General features: G+C 41.4%; 1 non-coding gene across 1 annotated transcript; it reads right to left on the bottom strand.

Annotated features, from left to right (window-relative positions):
• Positions 1–3105: 3105 nt before the first annotated feature.
• On the bottom strand, positions 3106–3179 carry TRNAI-AAU. Its single transcript has one exon. It is a non-coding gene; the product is annotated as a tRNA-Ile (tRNA).
• Between the last annotated feature and the right edge of the window lie 6040 nt (positions 3180–9219).

Raw genomic sequence — 9219 nt, forward strand, 5'->3', positions numbered from 1 at the left:
CACCTAGGAAGAGAGAATTCTGCCAGCAGACTCCAGCTGCAACATCAACTTTTCTCTGAGTTTCCAGCCTGCTGGTCTACCATGCTGATTTTGAACTTGCCTCCACAAATTCATAAACCAGTTCGTTAAGATAAATCCCCATGCCACACATATCCTACTGTTTCTGTTTCTCTGGAGAACCCTCACTGATACAAATGTCTTTTTTCTTATTCAGGTTTTCTTTAAAAATTTCATCAATATTTTGTAGTTTTCAGTGCACAATGTTTGCATTTCCTTGGTTAAATTTATTCCTAAGTATTTCATTTTTTAATCATTTGCTCTTTTTTATATCTGTATGGGAGTCTTGGTTTTATCCTCTTCTGAAAGTTATTTTTAACAAGTGAATACATATTTTTCTCTGATCAACAGAGTGTTTTGAACCCTCTACTTTAGGAACTTTGAAATATCACATGGCTTCACACAGAGTTTTACTTATAACAGAAAATTAAATGTGTCATCTTCCTTCTCTCTCTCCAATACTGCTTGTATTCTTTCTGCCCTCAGTAGTGGTAGGTAGGATGAATTTAAAGTTTCTAAGACTCAACTTCTACCTGGTCGAACTAGCTTGATTGATAATAAACTCTATTTTTGTATAGTATATAATATTAAATGTGCTTTTTGAAAGCTTTATAAGTGTTGCAAAATTAGAAATCTCCAAGACCCATCAAGTGAAAAAAGCAGGATGTAAAATAATGTGTATAATGTTACATTTCATATAACCAAAAAGGAAAATAAAAGTATTATTCATATATACATCTCTATGTATAAAAAAAATCATGGAGAATACATATGAAACTAAAAATAATAGTTATATACAGGAGATAGAGCTGAGAGCTGGGCAGATGGGGGCTAGGAGGGAGAAAAAAAAAGGCATTCCATACCCATTGAGTTCCTGATCTTTTGAATGTATTAGCTAAGAAATATATGTACTTAATTTTTAATGGATCTTCAGACTGTGTTAAAAGAAGCTCTCTCTTTTTTCTTTTTATTCTTACTGTGTTGATTTTTAAGATTTTTCTTCCTTATTTTAAAATCATATTTCCTTTTACACTGCACTGAAGAAACCAAGATAACCCAGGATAGAGTTTTATGCGTGGTTTTACAGTTTCTTGTTTTGCTACTTTTTCTATTGTTGCTATAACAAATTACCACAAATTTAGCAGCTTAAAACAACATCCAATTATTATCACACAGTTCTGGGCTTTAGAAACCAACAGAGACTCATCAGAGTATTACCAAGGTGTCAACAGGCAGGACCCTGTCCCTCACTGGAGGTCCTTAGGGACAATTTGCTTCCAAATTCACTCAGGTTGTTGGCAGAATTCCGTTTCCTGCAGCTGTAGAACTGAGGTCTCGGTTATTCTTGGTTTCCAGTGGATGTCTGCATTCTCTGACTAGTGGCCCCCTTCAGTTTCAGTGTCAACAATGGTCTGTCAAATTTTTCTTAGACTTTACATCTGTAAGTATATTATCTAATATACAATGGACTAAGTAGTAGGTACATTTTATTTATTCATCATTAAGAAATTTTTTTTCACACACTACTAACTTTAAGCCAGTTACTGTGCTTGTCGTGAAGGAAGCAGCACTGACCAAAACAGAGGAAGGCCTTACCCTTTTGGATGTGTTGCCCATTCACTATATCCCTGACTCTGTTCTTGAGCCATTACTTAATTCATTATTTATCAATATCATTCGTGTCATTTTCATAGAAAATTAACTTTTAAACAAGAGAAGGGGTAAAAATATGTTGGCAGGCTGAGGGGCGAAGGGAGAAACATAGAAAGAAGACATGTGCCAGACGCATTGAGACCCAGTGACCGGACTCCAAGAAAAGGACATGACAGGGAGAGCGAGGCGCTAAGACTAAGAACAACTCCGGAGGCTATGGCCTTCCTATTTCCCGCCGCAGACCCCATTTTGGCCATCCGAATTTCAAACCCACCGCCTTTATGATACGTGCTCAAAATTATGTTTTTAATGACATGTAAATGGCCCAGTAAGAGCAGCATCGAGGACGATGGTCAAATAGAAAGCCAAGGGCCCAAACTGGTCTGCTTATCGCGGAGCAGTTGTGGTTTCAGGTCTGGAGCTTAGCGGAAAGTAACCTTCACGAGTCGGAGTATTCCACAATTGAGAAGAAAAACTGAACACCGACTCCAGTAGCTCCTACAGGAACCGAACTAGCCATGTCAACGAGCAATCAACTAGGATGAGAACCAAAACAATCCCTTTCAAAAGCTTAAAATATGCCCCAAAGTGTTGTCTCAAACCCCCCCCAATAATTCCAAGAAGAATTATTATTTAATTCTTCTTTTCTCCCCCTTTCCTAAATGCACCTGCCTCACAATTAAATTTCCTTTAAAAAGCTCTTCAGCCCATATCCGGAGGAACTGAAAACACTCTATGGAAAAAAACGCTGCACACGCATGTTTATTGCAGCATGATTCACAATAGCAGAAAAATGGAACCAACTGTGCTACCCATCGAAAGTGGACTGGATTAAAAAAATGTGGTACGTATATACGATGGAATATTACGTTGCCATAAATAAGGACAAAATTGTGAACTTCGCAGCAACTTGAATGGATTTAGAGTCTATAATACTCAGTGATCTATCACAGAAACAAAGAATGTCACATATTCTCACTCAGAAGCAGACCCTGAACAATTATTATAATACGATAAGAAAGGGATTGGCAGTAGTGGGAAACTGCGGGGGGGCGGGGGACGCGAAGGGGGGAGCACAGATCATCAATAAAGGTACTTAATCTCAAACCAAGTAAAGTGGGGACCAATGTGAAGCCCAAACTTTACCTGTACAGTGGCCATTTGTATACCTAATCCTGAATTGTACCCCACATCTTTAAAATAAAGTAAAATAAAATAAAATAAGCTCTTCATCCTAACTCTCAGATCTAAAAGAATCCAAAGTTTTTTAACTTGCAAATAAAATATTTCTATGTAGTGAAACTACATTTATATATGGATAGGCAAGACACAAGGCAACAGTTTAAAAAGATTAGACTAAGTCACTGACTAACATCTTTAAAATGCTCCTCTACCTGGCCCGTACGGGGGTCGAACCCGCGACCTTGGCGTTATTAGCACCACGCTCTAACCAACTGAGCTAACCGGCCACGGTGACACACATGATTTCTTTGTCCGTACTTACATTATATGTAACTAACGTACTCTGGTGTCTCCTTTTTTCTTTTTCCAAAAAATGCTGCTTTCCTCCTAATTTGGAAAAAAGATAAAGGAGAGAAAAAGAGAGCTCCTCGCTGTCGGCACAATAAACCCATGCCTCTTCCGGAAAAGCACGCTTAAACCGCAGATTCTGACCAAAGAAAGCTCAGCTCAGCGTCCCCAAGCCGGGATTCCCTCCTCCCACCCGGGGGAGGCCCAGGGTGAACTCGAAGCGTCTCCAAGCCTGCGATCGCGGCAAGCGAATCAGAGCCCACCATGAGCCGCCGCAATCTCAGGTTTGGAGAATTGGGCTCCAGCGCGCGAACTGCGGATCCCTCTCCGCTCCTGGAGACCATTCCGGGCAGATGCCCTCTTCCCTGAGAGAACACGGGAGTTTGCTCTCTTGCCGCCAGGCCTCGGGGTGGTTCCACCGACACCACGACCCTGAATTCTCGTCTGAGCGTCTCAGGTCTGCAGCTCCGCAAGAGAAAAAGCCAGACTTGGCGCCGCAGGCCTGGTCAAGGTGCCCTGGTGACGCTCGAGGGGCTGGGGTCTGCGCAGGCCAAAGGACCAGGTGACAGCTTCTCTCGAGAGTCTCTGATTCCTTCTGGTCCCTGGAAGACCCAAGACTCCCAATCGATGGCAAGGGAAGGCGCCATGATTTAGAGCAGAGATAAACGTAGGAGTATCTAGAGAGAAGAACTGAAGAGCCCAGGCCGGGGTCAGGCAGCTCAGAGGCGGGAAGCCGTTGACATCGATCCCTGCGAGGTGCTTCTCTCCTGGCCAGGTCCTGATCCACTTGCTGGCAGGTGTCAACCCAGAGAAGGGCCCGCAGAGCCCCTAATTCACTCTCTGTTTGCTTTCTTTGCAATTCTGGGCCCTACAACTCCCCCATTTCTTTTCTACGTTTGTTTCATCTCAAGTTCATTGGCCCATTTATATATATCTCAGTAAAACTTGAAGGACGTTCTTTCTCTTTTTCTTTTTGAGAAAGGAGAGCTATACCTTTTGATGAGCCAGGACAACTTTTTTAAACTTATTTTTCTTATGTAATTTGTAAGTTCTACTGTTAATTATCGGATAAAAGGCACAAGATCATGTTTCTGGATAAAGAATATGTGATACTTATACACGATGGAATACTATGCAGCCATAAAGAAGAACAAAATCATGTCTCTTGTGCAACATGGATACAGCTGGAGACCATCATTCTAAGTGAACCATCACAGAAACAAACAAACTGAGCACCGCATACTCTTACTCATAAGCGGGCTCTAAAATGTTGAGCACGGGAGCACAAAGGTGGAGAAAACAAGCATCAGGCACTGCTAAAGGAGGGGAGTTGGGCGGGGCGGGATAAGGGGCACACAACCACCCATTGAGTGCCATGTGCACCTCCAGGGGAGAGGAGGGCTGGCAAGAAGCTCAAACTTCACCTGCACACAATTCACTTACATAGTAAATTCTCACATATACCTCATAACTCTGAAATAAATAACGATCATGTATTCTTATCTTTGGCATATTTCTTTAACTTTGTATCTGCATCTGTCATATGAACTAGTAGTCATCTTCATTTGCTTTGTCTTCTAATAAAAAGTTGGTGGAAGATGAATAAGAAAATCAAAATTATCATTTTACTAGAGTACTTGCTTTCTGAGGTAGTATCTTTACTCTTTGTGCTGTACTGCGGCAACCCCCTCCCCGAGCTTTCTGACCCCTGAGAGAGCTAGCTCTGCTAAACCACCAGGGGATCAGCTGTTTGGGTTGACGGACATTCTCTTCGCCTTCCAGTCTTCTTCCCCAGGCTATTTTTGCCTAGGAGGTCTCTCTCCATCCAGAAAGCCTTGGAGGAGGTTCCCTCAGCTCTCTAGTCCTGGCTTTTGGTAGCAGAAACACAAGGTGCCCTAAGATTAATTTCACTTAGTTTCTTGGCTGCTGTGCTCCACAACTTTCACTTGGGGATGGCTACGTGGCTATTTCTCTCCATTTTCCAACCTGTCCCCTCACCCTCTTTCAGTGTACTCTCCCTAGCAAAGATAATGGGCAGTGGGTTTGGCTATGTGGAATTCTATGGTTGGATCAAGTAGACCCACAGGCGAATCATAAAAATCTAAAGTTTCAGTGGCTTTTTTTTCTTATTCAAGAGTTTTTCTTTCTCTGCCTATATGCCAGGAATAAGAGCAGTGAGAGGCTTCTTTTCTCCTATAAAGGCCTCTTTCTAGAATGGAATTTACTCAGATTCTTTTGTATCTGCCTGATGAATCTGTTTTGTAACTTATGGTCTTGTTTTAGTTATTAGGTTGAGAGGGACAGATTCTTGCAACTCTCTACAATCTAACCAGAAGTGGAACTCAGTGTTGTATATTTTTAAAACATATTTTCAGATTTCTGTGCCATTCCTTGAAACTATTTCCTTTAAAATAAATAGCAACAATCCAGCCATTAGTTTGAGAACCTATTTTGTGTCAAGTGCATTGCATGTTGATTCAGGCAAACCTTAAATCACACTTCATTGATTTAATGATTACTAAGAGATAGCCATTACTGTTCTTATACTGAAGTCATCCAAAGTGAGAAATAATGTCAACATGATGCCATAAAAATGTCAAGAAATGAAATGGCTGACCACCTGCAGGTGTATTGCTAGGCTTCACACAGACTTCCAGGAGGGGCTGTAGGACACATGCAGGGCAACGGACTGTCACATGAAGGTTTGTGTACATTTCAGAAGTCACCTCTAATACTGTCCATTGATTTAACAAATGTTTATTGAGAATCTGCCATGGTCCAGTCTGATCTTCACTGGACATAATGGCCCCCAAATCACACATGGTCCTTCCCCCAACTCTTCCAGACCTTCAAATTCGGAAGCATCCTTGACTTCTTGTTAATTGCTTAAGTGTACAGTCTTATCTACCTAGGCAGTGTCTTCATTTTATCTTTAGAAGGCTCTTCTTTTTTTACTTTGGGTCTGATATTGATATACTTTTCTGTACAAATGATCAGGGTGAATTAGCAACATTTTTCAGTGAAAATGCTTATAACATGAGCCATGGAAAATTTCCATATTTTGATCTTATGTTTAAACAAAATGTCCTGTGTTAGACAAGTAATTTTCCTTCTGCATGTAATTTTGGAGCATATTGTAACCAGAAATGTTGAAGCCATCTTGATGAAGCACATATTGTTTAGAAGTTAAATAATAGATAATATTGTTGGCGAGGTATGATGGCTCTAGCCTGTAATCCCAGCACTTTGGGAATTGGAGTCAAGAAGATTGCCTGAGCCCATGGGCTCGAGAACAGCCTAGGCAACTTGATGAGATCTCACCTCTACAATAAATCAAAAAATTAGTCAGGTGTGGTGGAACAAGCCTGTAGTTCCAGCTACTTGGAGGGCTGAGGTGAAAGGATCGCCTGAGCCCAGTAGATCAAGGCTGCGGTGGCCTTGAGCATACCAATGCACTCCAGCTTGGGCAACATCATGAGACTCTGACAAAAAAAAAAAAAAAAAAGACAGAATATTGTGAACTCTAATGTCAGCTAGGAAATTTGGATTCTTAGAGCAAGTGATGACAGTGGAATATTTTTTAGAGAAGTGCTGATGTGGAAGGACTGGTCCATGTAAAACACTGAATGAAAAATCACTGCCAATGAGTACCTTAAATTCTATGTTGGAAATTAAAGAGTGTATAATTTTCATTCAGTAGTATGAGGTGCAGTAGACTCTAAATGCAGGCATCAGAATAAGCTGAAAGGAATGTAAGATTTGGTATTTTATCTCACTATTATATAGCACATGGAACAAGTGATAAGATTTCATCAGCCTCTGTGCATTAACATTCTCCATTCTAGTTTTGTGTTATCTCCTTGACTTTCTGTTTTGTTTTTCTTCTCATCACCAGAACATTCACCACACATACTATAATTGGCATTTAACAAATTTTTAAGAATAATGAATAGTCAATTTTTTCTTTTAATATCATATAAGAAGGTAAAACACATACTTAAATTTGTTTTACACTGGGTTTGTTTGTTTGTTTGTTTCTTTATTTTTTTGAGTAGGAGTCTCACTCTGTCGTCCAGGCTGAAGTGCAGTAGGACGCTCACAGTCATTGCAGCCTTCCAAGCAGCTGGAACTATAGGTGTGCGGTACCACGCTTGGCTAAGTTTTTATTATTGTAGAGATGAGGTCTCACCAAGTTGTCCAGGCTGTTCTTGAACCCCTGGACTTAGGCAATCCTCTCACCTCAGCCTACCAAAGTGCTGGGATTACAGTCATGAGCCACTGTGCACAGCCTACACTGGGTTTCTAAAGCATCTTTACATGCTTTCAGATGCCTAAGCTTAAATTCCTACAAATCTAAGCATTAATTTCCAAGGAACATAAAAAAAACAAGAAAAGTGAACAAGTCTGGTATAACTATATAGATTACTTCTGTTAGTATTCTCTCCTCCAGTGAACTAAATTCTCTGAAGACTTAAGAGCAGTGAAATTCTGAGATTTTTTTAAACAAAAGATAAAAGCGCCAATGCTATTTTCTTAACTTATTTAAAGCTCAGATAAAAAAAAAAAATTAGACAGGTGGGCCAGGCGTGAAAGTGTACTCCCAGCACTTTGAGAGTCCAATGCAAGAGGATCACTTGAGCCCAGGAAGTGGGCCCACTTGAGACTGAGGTGAGTTATGATTGTGCCACTACACTTCAGCCTAGGTGAAAGAGTGAGTGAGACTTCGACTCAAAAGAAAAAAAGCAAGATAAATGTGTGTCTTGAGCAATAGGTCCAAGAAATCTGTATCTGAAATGTTCATTCAGGACAATTGAGTACTCATATCCCGTTTACTTGGTACTCGATCCTGGTACATAGACATGTAAAATGTCATCAGTGACAAGATGGATATGCTTCCTCTAACACAAGGAAAGAAGACTGACAGATTGATGGTGAATGAAGATTATGAAGCCCGAGTTCCACTAATGTAGCGGGAAGATAGAGAGGTCATGACACCGAGACTGTTATAGGAAGTGGCAACTTTATTACGCCAGTGGGCTCAACAGGCTAACACTTGCAGGTCGAGCCCCCCAGAACAGGAGAAGAGGGGTTTTATACCTTTGTTTAGGTAAGGGAGGGAGTCGTGTTGAGCAATTACACATTTTCTTTTTTTTTTTTTTTTTTTTGAGTTGGAGTCACTCTGTCACCCAGACTGGAGTGCAGTGGCCGCTCCCAGCCACCGCAGCCTCAACCTGTTGGGCTCCGGCGATCCTTCTGCCTCAGCCTTCCAAGTAGCCGCAATCACAGGCATGCGCTACCACGCCCGGCTGATTTTTTGATTTATTGTAGAGATGAGGTCTCACTGCCCAGGTGGGTCTCGAACACACGGGCTCAGGCAATTCACTCACCTCAGCCTCCCAAAGACACGGGATTACAGGCTGAGCCACCAAGCCGGGCCGCAATTACACATTTTCTTTGGAATTTACAAGGTTGTGTTCAGAAAAATCATATCTTTCAAAGAACAAATGGTCTTCAGGAAATGCAGGAGGAACAGGAGCTGTAACTGATAAGGAGAGCAGTTGTGAATTAGGTACTCTTTCTTTTGCATTTCCATGAGAGCCGTCAGTCTCTGGCCATTTGGCCTTTTTCAAACAAAACCGACCTGGCGGGTCTTTAAAGCTTGCTGCTTGACTTTCAAAAGGAAATACCTTTAATTTCTACCAGCCCCCTTTCTGCCACAGGGTTAGTGAGAGACAATCTGTCATCCCAGGTGATTGCCATGGGGCCAACTGCTGACCCCGGAGCAGTTACTCATGTGTTTCTGCGTTGATTCACTCAATCATACAAGAAATATGTTTGAACATTTGCCACATACTGCCAGAACTCAAAAAGGGATATTAGCAGTAGAAATGGAACCGAATGTGACCAGGTTGTGAAAATTTCTGCAGATCCAATTCCAGGTTATTATAAAAATCTTGTGTGGGGGGGGGGGGGGGGGGG

Source organism: Carlito syrichta, unplaced genomic scaffold, assembly GCF_000164805.1.
Source record: "Carlito syrichta isolate Samal-C Ts95f unplaced genomic scaffold, Tarsius_syrichta-2.0.1 Scaffold315432, whole genome shotgun sequence".
NCBI lineage: Eukaryota > Metazoa > Chordata > Mammalia > Primates > Tarsiidae > Carlito > Carlito syrichta.